The sequence below is a fragment of the Eurosta solidaginis genome, chromosome 1 (genome assembly GCF_040869045.1).
Source record: "Eurosta solidaginis isolate ZX-2024a chromosome 1, ASM4086904v1, whole genome shotgun sequence".
NCBI lineage: Eukaryota > Metazoa > Arthropoda > Insecta > Diptera > Tephritidae > Eurosta > Eurosta solidaginis.
Genome location: NC_090319.1, coordinates 162,038,908 through 162,053,611, shown reverse-complemented (window position 1 = coordinate 162,053,611; position 14,704 = coordinate 162,038,908). Strand labels below are relative to the sequence as shown.

Below are 14,704 nucleotides of genomic sequence, written 5' to 3'. Positions count from 1 at the left end.
CGTATCAGGAGTAAAGTTCCCTACAAAACCTATGTGGCGATCTTTGTGTGCTTTTCGACGAAAGCAATACATATGGAATTAGTTTCCGATTTAAGTGCCGATGCGTTTATATACTGTCTCAAACGATTTATAAACCGGCGAGGCGTTCCACATCGAATTTACTGTGACAACGCAACAAATTTCGTGGGGGCTCACAACAAATTGCAAGATTTTTACCATCGCTACTTGTGCGATCAAAGTCGAAAGGAAATTTCCGACTTTTCGTCCATCACAGGTTTCGAATTCCATTTTATCCCACCGCGATCGCCGCATTTCGGTGGGCTCTGGGAAGCTGCTGTTAAATCAGCAAAGCAACTTTTTACCAAATACTTATCCCAAGGTGGTCTCACGTATGAGGAACTCTTGACAGTCATAGTTGAAGCAGAAGGCATTCTTAACTCTCGTCCATTGGTAACAATGTCAAACGATCCTAATGATGGAAGCGTCTTGACGCCATCTCACTTTCTCATTGGTGAAGCGATTAGGAGCGTACCCGAACCCAATTGTGACACCAACAAGCTATCATATTTATCACGATGGCAACGCATCACCCATATAAAAAATCTGTTTTGGCAACAATGGCGGCGTGACTATCTCCATGAGCTGCAGCAGCGATCCAAATGGCTAACTGACCAAGCTAACGTAGAACTTGATCAGCTTGTACTTTTATATGAAGATAATATACCATCTAACCAGTGGCCATTAGGCCGAATTACGAACGTTATCCCAGGTCCAGACAAAAAGGTCCGAGTGGTGGAAATTAAAACAGCAAAGGGAATTCTTCGCCGACCAGTTCATAAACTAGCCCCATTACCATCAGGATATTGAAAGGATCCTTTCAACGGGGGCAGGATGTTCAATCGGAATTGACTGGTCACAAATGTTAGGTATAGTATGGTAACGCCATGGCCGGGGATAATTCCCAATCACAAGCAGCATTGGTTGGCCTATTGTGCTTTAAGCTATTCATTTTTTCTTCTTTATCATTGTAATTTGCTGACAGTCGTTTTCGTACATTGCTTCAATAAAGGCGAATTACCAATTGCGATATATTATCAACTATTACGAAAATTAACTTTTATGTTTTAAATGAATCACTTCGCTTTGAAAAATGGGAAACAGTTTTAAATGAGCCAAATGTAGACAAAGCATATAATTTTTTTATGGAAACACTTACGATGCACATAAACTACCCAAGTATCTCTATTTTTCCTAAAAGATCAACTTTAGCTCTTAAACCTTGGATCACTCAAACTCTATTAAAAAAGATCAGTCTGAAAAACATATTACCGAAAAAAAGCAACAGGCATCCGGCGAATACTAAGCTAAGAAATCGTGCGGCTCTGTTGACTAAAAGGGTAAACAAAGAAATACGTACAAGGCGCGATAAATATTTTCAAAACCTTTTTTTCATAGCGCAGGGCAACTCCAAAAAAGAATGGGATGCTGTAAATAGAATAACAAACCGTAATTTAAAAGAAAGTGCGACTCGCTCGTATTAAACGTGAATGGTGTAGATGTGTCGGAGCCTCGGGAAGTTGCAAACGAACTCAATGATTTCTTTGTCAACGTAGGAAAAGCCTCCGATTTAAGCAGTAATCCTAAGCCCTGCACATGCTACACAAACCCAATACATAACGAATTCCTTCCGCCGAGTAACAGTTTTTTCTTTGATGCCATTACAGGCGCAGAAATTATTAATATAATTAAATCTCTTATACTAAGTTCAAACAGAAAAATAAATTGAGACAATTTTGATTTAAATTGAGTGGTGTTCATACAACTTAATTTAGCTTATACAATAGTAATTTGATATCTGGTTGGCTCATCTCTACAGTAACAACATGTCTTTGTTGAGACTGTCAAAATGTGCGTGTTGGTATTAGGTGAATGGAATGGAATGAAAACATAAAACTTTGATATTTTTGTGTGCTGTAAGAAAATGTGTTCAATGTTTTGGTTTCATTTTGAGTTTGCCATCTTCTTTTGACAATCCCTACTCCAGAGAAATGAAAGACATAAAATCAGCTGATGAGATGAGCCAACCATATAGTTCAGCCATGCGTAACTGACGTTTAAATATACTCAATAAACACACTTTGCAATGTTGCATTTGCAGTTTGAAACAATTTATTACGCAATTTTTTTTAAATTGGCAATTTATTATTACAATTTATTATATGACAAATTGCCTAATAAATTGCCCAAATGGTATAAATTGCCAATTTTGTGTGTGTTTGAACCTAGTATTAGTAACTCTAATTCATGTGGTAATGACAACATATCAAATCGAACGTTAAAGAGCATATCATTTAACATTGTTGATATTTTAAAACATTTATTTAATTTAAGTACAGCCTCCGGAGTTTTTCCTGCTCACTTAAAATGCGCTACGGTTATACCACTCTTTAAAAAGAGGAATAAAAATGACAAAAATAACTACAGGCCCATATCTCTTTTATCTTCACCTTCAAAAAATAGGGTGCTGTCGTATTTAATCAAAGTTAAATTTTTTAGCCCTAAGCAATTTGGTTTTATTTCCGGGCTTTCTACTGAAGATGCTCTTCTAGATTTTTCTTCCTTTATTTATAAGTCAATTGATGATAAAATATGTTGTGCGAGTCTCTTTGTAGACATAACAAAGGCATTTGATATGGCTGATCATAGTATTCTAATAAGCAAGCTTAACTACGCAGGTTTTCGTGGTAACATTATTAATTGGTTTACGTCATATCTAGAGAATAGAGTTCAGAGAGTCAAAGTTGAAAATAATCTAAGTGAACCCAGGCCTATAACCCTAGGGGTTCCACAGGGTTCGGTTCTTGGACCAATCTTATTTTTAATATACATTAATTCAATATTCTCTTTGCCTTTTATTGGTAAAGTAACAGCCTTTGCTGATGACATTGCCATTGCATATGGATCGAAAAATGAATTTAATCTTTTTGCTGATATTAATCACGATGTTTACCTTTTAAAATCTTGGTTTGCAACGCATAAGCTCGTGGTAAGCAGCAAAACGAAGTTGATGTATTTCAACCTTTGCGGGAAGGAAATACCTAAAAACGAGGTTGTCTTTCATAGTTATATATGTATGCGGCATCGTTTGTGTTCAACTACTTGTACTCAAAATAACAAAACGGTCAGTTTTGATGAGAAAATAAGTTGTGACAGTAAATGTTTTGAGATCGAAGTCGCCTCTAATTTTAAATATTTGGGTGTTATAATCGATCAAAATCTAAGTTGATCATCACATATTTCTGCAATGATATCTTATATGTTATCAGCTCTTCGTTCTTTCTATAACTTAAGAAAACTGTGTTCCAATAGAATATTGTTAGTGGTGTATCATGGACTAATCCATTCAAAATTACAATACGGAGTCAGTTGTTGGGGTGGTGCCTACTCTAGTAAGATCCATCCGCTTTTAATCCTACAGAAGTATCTAATCCGAAGAATATGTAAAGCTGGTCGTTTAACACACTCTATGGAGCTATTCAAAAAATTAAATATTCTTCCTGTGCGGCACTTATACTATTTTAAAGTTTTAAAAATTTTTTTTATAAGGAGCGGGTATACGCATAGCCCAATATACAACCTTTACAATCTGAGGAATAAGACGTTATCTCAAACAAAAGTTCCTAGCTTTCGCACCACACTTTTTCGTAACTTCTACACCATCGTATCACGTAATCTATATAACAAACTACCTGCTGAGATACGACTCATTAGAAGGATAGCAGCGTTTCTGAGGGAAGTGAAACCAAGTAGTTCAATCATGAGGGCATTGAAACTCTTTTGAGACTTTTAAGATAAGTACCTGTGTCCATTAAGCATCGAGGTTTTTTTTTCTTTTTCCATTCAATGAAAGTACCTTAACATCTCTAATTTTGATTTTTTTTTATTTTCCTTATACATATTTATATCTTTTCAATTGTAAGCAATTAGTTATAATTTGTTAATATTATGCGCCCATAAGCATTTATAATACTAAACGAATGAAATGGCATTTCCTCTGCTCTTTGAATAAGCATCTAATGTCATTATCTATTTTCTCATTTGTGTTTTTATTTCATATTGTAATACTCTAGAAATTGTAAATATTTACGAGAAAATAAAGATTATACAATACAATACAATACAACTAGAGGAATATAATAACAAAATGCTAAGTAATTTAAATGACTTGACGACTTACAGAGTCCAAAGACAAGATCCGACATCGCGATTACAGAACAGAAATAACTGTTTAGTGGAAAAACTTTTCAAAATGGAAATTATCACAAGAGCGGAGAGAAGCAAACTAACCTCAAACACGGCACTACCACCAAGGATTTATGGTCTACCGAAGATACATAAAGAAGGAACACTGCTGAAACCGATTTCTTCAGTGTTTGGATCACCTGCGTACGGATTATGCAAATATATCGCAGACATTTTAAGAAACGTAACATCGACTTCAAAATACAACATAAGGAACACGTCAGATTTCAAAGAAAGAATAAACAACAGCTACATTTATGACGATGAAAAATTGATTTCCTTTGACGTGGTTTCACTCTTTCCGAGTATACCTATACAATTAGCACTTGACTCAATACTAGAAAAATGGACGAAAATAAGAGAATTTACTGTGATACCTAACCAGTTATTTATGGATATAGTGAAATTTTGCGTTCAAGAAAACAGATATTTCAAGTTTAATGACACCATATACACACAGCTGAAAGGAATGCCGATGGGATCACCCACTTCACCAGTGATAGCCGACATACTCATGGAAAAATTATTGGACAACACTATGGACAAATTGGAGCGCAAACCAAGACTACTAACGAAGTATTTCGACGACTTATTCGCGATAGTCCACCAAAATGAAGTTGAAAATATACTGGACGCCCTGAACAAATTTGACAAAACATAAAATTTACAGTAGAAGTGGAACGTGAAGGAAAATTGCCTTATTTGGATTCTTTAATAAACAGACGAGGAAATCAATTGAAACTAAAGTGGTATGTGAAGCCAACATCATCTCGGCGAATTATAAACTATTATTCCAAACACCCCAAGTCAATGATTATGAATACAGCAATGGGCTGTATACGACGGATGTTACAGACTTCAGACAAAATTTACCACAAGGAAATCAAAAAAGATATATTTTCAATGTTAAAAACCAATGATTTTCCAACGAGTACGATTAAAACACTATTAAGAAGAGTAATTTCCGCCAAGATTCAACAGAAAGCAGGAAAATCATCAACTTTTAAATCAGTAATCTATGTACCACAGTTGTCCGAACGGTTAGCAAAATCTGGCTGCTACGATAAAGAAAACGTAAAAATTGCTCACAAACCTACGAACACATTAAAAAATATTGTAACGAATTTACTTGCAAATCCTCTTATTTGCAATCCTCTGCTAAGTTCGAATCACTAAACTGTTGAATAAATAACTCCAATATGTAATAATACAAAATGGCCTTTATTAAAGTACTTCACAATAACACTCAAACTGTGCAACGAATAGCTTGCTTAATAACCAAACTGATTGATAGCTCAAATGAAACTACTATTCAAAATAATACTGCTATCTAGCGAAGATAGCGTCTTAGTCGAAACTGCTTGACAGCTCAAATCAAACTGAACTCCAACGCCTCTACAATTGCCGCCTTTTATACTCTCGGATTTCAACGTTCGCATCCTCTAGGCGCTTCCAGAATCTACTAGTTGCCATTAGCTCTCAAACTTCTCAGCTGTAACTACAATTGCACAATTTCATAGCTTTTCTCATTGCATACTTTCAGGAGTATCTCAGATATATGCATGTTTGTGCACTGACTCTCCGCTGCTCGTATACGTACATGGTACATATGTGTAGACGCAATTATTGTTTCGTTTATGTAGATACATAATGATTGAATTATTGATGTGAATTCGCGTCACTGCTTAGCATCGGCTTAGAGATAGCAGCACCCCTTAGTTTTGCTAATATTCGTAACACTGCCCTCCACCTAAGTCTGATCGTCCCGATCAGACAAATCTCTCGATCTAAACGCTGCTAGCATCGCCAAATGTACCACTCTTCTATTTCGTGATTTCCCAATTGCTTGTATGCGGTAGACGACATCACTGATCGTCTTCACAACTCTGTACGGGCCTTCCCAACTGCACCGATATTTGGATGGAACACCTTTCCGCCGGTGAGGGTTGTATAGCAGTACCAAATCTCCCTCCCGGAAACCTTCCAAATTATTTTCCTTGTCGTACCTGTGTTTCATCTTACTACTCATTATTCTGGATCGTTCCCTCGCACTCTGTTGCTTGGCCAATGAACTACTTCGTAGAGCTTGTAGTGCCATAGTAAATTGCATTAAAATAAATTTTAGATGGCAATCCTCTTTAGAAATGTGCAAGATGCAACCATACATCAGATGCACTTGGCATCACTAAAATTGTTAGAGTCGAGCAACTCGGAGAGTTTCTGATTGGCTGAAACTGCCGTTGCTCGACGCCGTGATTTATTTCGACGCCATCATTAATTTCGTTGCTAAGCAACGTAAAGAAAAACTGCCGAGCTACAGAGTTGCGTTAGCGGCAGTTTTCAGTTTAAAGTGAACCGGCACCAAATAGACACGCTCAATTTTGAAAACGCACTGTATTCTTAAATCGTATGTCTCCTTTTTTTATTAACCAGAAACAATTATAAAAAGTAAAAGATGAGTCAAAAATTACGCCAAGATCGCGAAACTTATTAATTGACGCAAGAGTTACATTTGAAATCGAGTACGCGAATGAAACCACATTCATATACTTAGTATACGTCATGTGACAGCATTTACTAATATTGAGTCGCAGATTATTTTGACAGGCCCAATTATTTTTAGCATTCAGATCTTCTTGTAGACGCAATGGATCAGAAGTACAGGAGATTCTCCGAAAGAGTTTTAAGTCGTCAGCATAAAGCAAATAATTCGAATAGTTTATGCATGAGCCAACATCATTAATAAACATTAAGAACAAAATAGGACCAAGGATGCTACCTTGTGGTATACCCGAAGTTGCTGAGAATTCATAAGACTTAGTTCTCTCGATTTCAACAAAAGATATTCTGTTTTCCAAATAGGACTTCAGCCACGACAGAAAGCTTGAGTGAAAGCCCATGTTTTCAAGTTTCCACAGAAGTAATTTGTGCGAAACTGTGTCAAAAGCCTTGGAAAAATCCGTATATATGGTGTCAACTTGACATCCATCCTTAAACGCAGAGAAACAAAACTGAGAGAATACAGCCAGATTTGTAGCAGTCGAACGTCCCGAAATGAAACCATGCTGACATGGATCGACTATTTTATGTAGAGCGAAAATACTTTGTTTTTAACTACCTTTTCAAAAAGTTTTGAACATGTTGACAGTTTGGATATTGGCCTGTAATTACACTCCAGTCGATAGAGAAATATTGAAAATGTGGCACAGTGGCACACAAAGAGAAATACTACACTTCTTAAATAAAAAAGAGGACAATCCATCAATATCATTTTTGATTGAGGTCTGTAAGGAGGATATACCCAAGATAATATCGGTTTCAGACAAGGACAGAGACCCAAAGTCTAAAGGTTTGGGGCTATCAGTAAGATACCTGTTATCAAAGTTACCGGCCTCAACAATAAACGTAGATTTGAAAAAATCAGCAAAAAGATTTGCCGAATCGACCAAACTGTTAGAGCAAATGTCATTAAATTTGACACAGGTAGGTATATTAGAACAACCTTTCATTGAACGAACATAGTTCCAAAAAGATTTAGGATTAACTTTCAACTCATCTTCAACTCGAGAAACGTATTTATTGTACAAAAACTTATCAAGAACATTGAACTGCGTCATTAAGAAGTATACTGATCTTTAAAAACAGTAAAGCTGGTAGCTTTGTATAATTTAAAATACTTATTTTTTTAATTTTTCAACTTTTTCAACCTAGTATTGTACCAGGGTAGTTTGTGAACTTTAACTGGTAGGACAGAGAGATTCCTACTGAATATGTCAGCCATCTTTAGCAGAAAAATGTCGAAACATTCAGTTGCATTTTTAGCAAAGGAAATAGATGTCCAGTCTATTTCAAATATGAGAGATTTTAAAGATTCATAATTTGAAACAAACATCTGAAATGTTTGGGTTAATTTTTGGCTCTGGTTCAGCTGGTGGTTCATATTTTAATATTGTATTCTCTTATGTTTCAGAGTTCCTTTTTCCTAACTCGTAACCAGCTATGGGGTTAATTTTTGTCCACGAAGACATTTTAAAGAGATGATATGATTGAAAGAGAAAATTAAAGAATAAATAAAAGTTTATTCCTGTCTCTTTGGGGGCGCGGGAAAACGCTAATTTATGCTTATTTCTTTGTTTTTTACGTTTATTATATTAAGCATTTTATTATTTTTTCCTTATTTAGTTAGCATTATAAAAGTTATTATTTAAAAGGTTTATTTCTAAAAATGTTTGTTCTTAAGGAAAAATTTGTTTAATTTAACATTTTTGACATTTCTAATTTTTCTTACAAAATCTTCTGAAAAAAAATTTTTTTTCAAATGATGAATAGTTAAATACAGTTAATTTTTTCTTTTTTCAATTATAAAAAATTAATTCCTATGCTATTTTCTTTTTTTTCATTATGTTTTCTATGCCATTTTTGGGTTTAAAACATCAGTAAACATTTCAAAAAAAATTATTTTTTTCATATTTAAGGAGTTTTATGAAAACCACCTAAGCACTTTAATTTGATTTTGTATGTCCTCTTCTGAGGACATAATTTAATAATTAGGAAAAAAAATTTTTACAGCAAAAATATAAATTTTGCTTGTCAATAGGCAGCCGTTAGGTTGCCCGAATATTTTTCTGCTTAAAAATAATGTCTACATTGTTAAACTGACTTCAGAATTAAGCTAATTATACTTATACTTATTATGCTGCCAATCCTATTGTTTATACCATCTTATCACCATTGGACATTAAAAATGTGGAACGCTTCACGATTTTGCTTGACACCCTTGCGCAGGGGCCATGCTAATCTTCTCTGTATCGTTCCAATTTTAGTATATGTTCTGTCGAAGTTTTTCAACTGCCGCAATTTTCATGTGATCTTTATCGTTGGTGCCCAAATTTAATTCATCAAAAACAAAAGCGAAATTTGTGTTTGTCCCGCGATAAAAATTGGATTCGGAAAAACACGTTCTACACCTTCTCTTTTTCTTTTTTTCTTTTACAAGGCTTAGGCAGTAATCAGCCAGTATAATCTTTACCAATGAATAAGGCTGAATAATCAGCCAGTATAATCAAGGCAGGATCGCAATATAAAAGGCGTATCCTTGCCAGCTATGAACTTAGGCTAAAAAATCAGCCACCAGAATCATAGGCAGGATCGCCATATACAAGATTAAAAATGAATAATCGGTTTTGAGAGGTTCCAACATCAATGAGCGAATACTTCTTTATTCAAATATAGTCAGCTTATTTATACTAAATTATTCTAAACATATTTGTACATACATATTTACTTTAAGCATACACACTTACATACATATTTACCTTAAGCATACATACTTACATACCTACATACAACTCGACACAAAATATGTACCTACACATCTGTGTTGAGCTGTGACTTCTGTGGGAAATGCAATGTCCGCAAATTTGTCGGAATGCAAATTTGGTTTGGTCGTGCGTTGTACACACACCTATATTAAATCGTGTGAATTGCTATGTCAGCAACAATAAGCAGATGCCTTTTTTATGTTGATGAAAATTTAGACTCTTTTTGTTACAGGATAGCATATTAACTGATTTACTTATTTGGCATTGAAATTATTGGCTTTTTACACAACAGCTAGACATTTCGATGGGTTATAAAACACTTTTCGTGATATATTTTTGTAAATTCTTGAGCTTAAAAAATTTGTTACCAATGCACGTGCACCTCAAAGAAATTTGGCGGAGTTTGCCACTGATGAAGCAATTCTTGAATTGAAAACTAAATCAAAGCATGAAACTAATTTAATTTATATGATGCAAGCATACCATTACGTATTGAGAGTGTGCGAAACAATATATCGACATGCGAAATAAAAAGTGAACCTTAAAAAATATGTACAAAAAAAAATATGTAAAAATTTTGAAAGTGTAACTTTTCGTTTGGTATGTCGATATTCAAATTTTTCGCATATGGCCCAAAACAAATTGATGAGTTTAAGGAATTCCAAGACTACTGTAGAAAGTGTCTTCTTGCTCACGCCTCACACTGCGATACGGCTATATTTTCTACCTTTGTGTCTTGAAGTTAATGGCGTTTCTGCTATACACTGTAGTATGTCTTAAAATAAATTTTGCTTACATTAAATTTAATTCATTTATACATACATACATTTTTTCGTGTACCATTGCCCAAAATAAAGAGTGTAATCAACTCGAACCCAATAAGTATCTATGCATTTCTCCTAGTCTCCGAGGGCGAATACGCCAAGGATGGGGTGCAGAAGAAGAAGAGTGGTGTTGATGGAAAACCGTCAAATCAATCTTCAGCATTCTAAGACGGCTTCCGCAAACTTGTTGCTCTCTCTTGAAAAAGGCGGATTGGATATAGTCCTTGTCCAGGAGCCGTGGCTGAGTAGTAACGGCGGAAAAACTTCTGGATTAAGGACGGGAAAATTCAGCACCTTGGCGCATGAGGAGGCAGGCAGGCCTAGATCTTGTGTGCTTATTAAAAAGTAATTTAAAGTTTTTATTCTCTCTAATTTGAGATAACCACGGTCTGCCTCGAGCGAAGCAGGTGGTCTCAGCGTACATGCCCCATGGGGACGTAACGGGACCATCACCTGTGATACTGGGCGAAATCATAGGTGCCGATGCTAATGCACACCATAGCATATGGGGTAGCTCGGATACGAATACCAGAGGTAAGCCTATATTTACTTTTATTGTAGACGAGGGACTTTGTATATGTAATAGGGGAATGGCCCAACTTTTATTACTGCGGTAAAGGAGGAGGTCCTGGACCTCACCCTGGTTTGCAGAGAACTGGAAGATCTGATATCTGGCTGCAGGATTCTCAACGAGCACTCCTTCTCTGATCACCGATATATTCAGTTCTCGGTGAACGAAGAACGTCCCGGTAAAATATCTTTTAGGAACCCTAAAAGTACCAACTGGGACTGCAGGAAGTTGGGAGAGCTATTGCCTGAGGCGCCCATCGTTGGTTCGGACCTTTTCGAATCTGAGATAGACGGTCTGGTGGAAAACTTCACCTCGGTAAGCAATAGCGCCTTTCAACTGTCCTGCTCATTGAAAACTTACAGGGGGAAGGGCAAGCCGCCCTGGTAGTATGATTGTCTTACCGGGGGCAATCGAAAGAGCTCCGGTGGTTTAGGAGTCGAAGCGGCTCTGGTTGAATTTATTAGATAACTTCTATGCGGCTAAATTGTCGCAGCGAAGTGGGGAGGGGCCATAATTAAGAGGAAGGTGTGCAGGGGCACGCCACGGGGGGTGTCCTATCTCCTCTGCTCTGGTTTGTGGTAGTCAAAGAGCTTCTTGTGGAGCTGGAAGTCAATGGCTATCGGGTGGTTGCCTATGCAGATGACCTCACTATCCTAGTCAGAGGCAAATTTCTGGGCACCCTCCGCGATGTTCCGCAGGGCTGCCTGGATACTGTGGCTAGGTGGCTGAATCATGTGGATTGGCGGTCAACCCGGGAAAAACAGAATTGGTACTTTTTACAAGGAGATATAAGATACCCGACTTCAGAACTCCTCGTTTGGAGGGGTACCGTTGGTACTTACTGACAGGGTTAAATATTTGGGGATTGTTCTGGACAAGAAGCTGTTCTGGAGGCCCAATGTGGAAGATAGGGTCAAGAAGGCCGCGGTTGCCTTGTACTGCTGCAGGGGGGCTATCGGAAGTAGAGGGGGGCTCTCGCCAGGAGTTGCACACTGGCTTTATGAGATGGTGGTCAAACCGATTCTGCTCTATTTATTTATTTATTTATTTATTACAGCGTAAGCCTAGTTTGAACAATATTTATTAAATCACATTGTAGAACTTATCTTACAGGTAAGGTTTTACAATGTTCATATAGCCTGCTTTTAAATACATAAATTTCTTCACAATGTTTTATTTCATTAGGCAATTCATAAAAGTTTTTAAGTCCTTTATGGAAAAGGTTTTGTTTGTCCACTTCAGTTCTATAGAGTGGCAGTTTAAAATCATTTTTTCTACGGGTATTAAAATTATGGGTTTCGTTTATATATACAACATTATTTGTTAAGTATTCAGGTACATTTCCCTTTCGTATATTGAAGATCATTTTCATAGTATAATAAAAAATAATTTGTTTGACACTTAGCCATTTTAGTTTTATTAGCATGTCGCTTATCGACGCATCTGACTTTTCCCGTAACACAAATCTCATACACCTATTTTGCAATATCTGAAGTCTATCTATTTTTGTATCTGGTATAATGAATAAGACTGATGGGCAATATTTAAAATTAGATTCAATCAATGTTTTGTATACAATATCCTTAAACTCTCTATTTATAAATTTACAGGTTCTTTGCATAAAACCGACTTGTTTAGCTATCTTTCCTACAGTGTATCGAATATGTTCATCAAATTTGAGTTTGTTGTCAATTACAATCCCAAGATATTTTATTGATTTTATTTGCTCTAACATTTCCAGTCAAGTAATTTTGGAACCACTTTAATTCTATACCCTGAATTCCCATGACTTTCATTTTCTGGAGCAAAATGTCTCGGTCCACTGTTTCGAATGCCCTTTTCAGATCCAGGAAAACGCAAACAGTGTTTTTTTTGTTATTTAGATCTTCCTTCCAGTTAGAGATCACTATATTCAGTGCCGTTTCACATGAGTGTTTTCTTCTAAATACCGATTGTTCACTTATTATTAATTTATTGTCTTCCAAGTAATTTTCTAACTTATTTTTTATAACTGTTTCCATAATTTTTTCATCACATGGTAGTGTATTTATAGGTCGCATTTCCTTAGGTTTATACGTATTTTTTATTGTTTTTACTGGTATAATGGTCGACGTTTTCCATCTTTGTGGTACAATGCCCGTTTCCATGCTTTCATTTATAATTTTTGCATAAAAATAAGCTGTATACTCTATTGAATCTTTCAAAACTCCTTCTGATAAAAGATTTTTGCCACCAATTTTGTTCATGAATAGCCGAAATATTTTGACAATGTCATCTGCTACAACTTTATTAAATTTGAATGTCGAACTGCTATCAGATACGGTTAAATTTAAATCAAAATGTTCGATACTTTGGTTTATTTCTAGAACACTGTTTACGAAAAAGTTATTGAGCTCATTCGCAATTTCGATCTTTTCTTCGATTTGCTTATCTAATATATGAATTTTGTTTATTTCTTGATGATCTTTTTTCAGGTTTATGGTTTGCTTTAGATTTTTCCACATTTCTTTGCTATTATTTTTACTAATTAAGATTTTGTTTTCCATATATTTCGCCTTTTTCTTTTTGATAAGTTTTTTGTATCTTTTGTTTATTTCTTTATAATTGTCCCAATTTCCTGTTTTCCTAGACTCATTTAAGAGGTTATATTTAAGTTTATTTAATTGTGTAAGTTCATGATCATACCACTTATTCATAAGTCTTACTACTTTTTCAAATGTTAATCCTGTCATACATTGTAGAATTGCATTGTTTACTATGTCTAATTGGTCTAACTGGTTGAATCATTTATCACAAAACTGCATGCGCGCAACAAGTTAAGTAGATTTTCTTTATTATAAAGCTCCCATGAGGTAATTGTTTTTGTTGTTCTCATTTTATATGGTGCTGATGTATTAATTTTTATTTCTATCGTTTCATGATCTGATATTTTATACTTGTCCATGTTTTGACAAATAACATCATTCGAATTTGAGTATAGAAGGTCGATTTTTGTTTCAGTTGTATCTGTGATACGTGTGTTGAAGAGTATTTTTTGGCTCATTGCCAAATTATTAAACATATCTGTTAATTTCTTGCTATAGGTGTTGTTGGCATTATTAACGTTAATGTTATAGTCTCCAACCACGAAGCAATTCACACTAAACTGAACTTTTTATAACAATATTTCATTTAGATAATTTAAGAATTCAGAATCACTCGTATTAGGTGAGTGATATAGAACCCCTATTTGCCATTTTTTATCGCACTCTTTTAGTTTTATTACGATGCACCAAATGTTATTATTAATGCTGTTATTATATATAACGTTGTATTTCACAGAGCTGTGAGCATATATTAAGACACCTCCTATGTGTTTGCTATGTGAGTCACATCTAATTACCGTATAGGCATTAATATGTAACTCTGCTTCTCTAATATCACCCGTGGCACATGTTTCCGAGCACAATAGTAACGCAGGTTTCTGCTCCACAATAAGATTTTCTAGTTCATTTTTGTTAGAAATAATACTACATATATTCAAATAGATAATTTAAATTCAAAGTTTTTATTGGGTTGCTATTTCTTCGCTTTTTTGCTCTACAGATAGCGTATATATGCAGGGCACTTAGTACTATAGGCATAGTGATCCACTTCAACATCTATAACTTTTCTTCTCACCAAGTCAAAGCAGTTAACACATCTTA

General features: G+C 35.4%; 1 protein-coding gene and 1 non-coding gene across 4 annotated transcripts in view; both read right to left on the bottom strand.

The window, feature by feature from the left end:
* Positions 1–14,704, bottom strand: part of l(3)80Fg (dnaJ homolog subfamily C member 16 l(3)80Fg) — a 2,137,133-nt gene that overhangs the window by 615,551 nt on the left and 1,506,878 nt on the right. The gene's annotated exons all lie outside the window — the stretch shown is intronic.
* On the bottom strand, positions 9,043–9,151 carry LOC137238964 (U6 spliceosomal RNA). Its single transcript, XR_010949266.1, has one exon. It is a non-coding gene; the product is annotated as a U6 spliceosomal RNA (small nuclear RNA).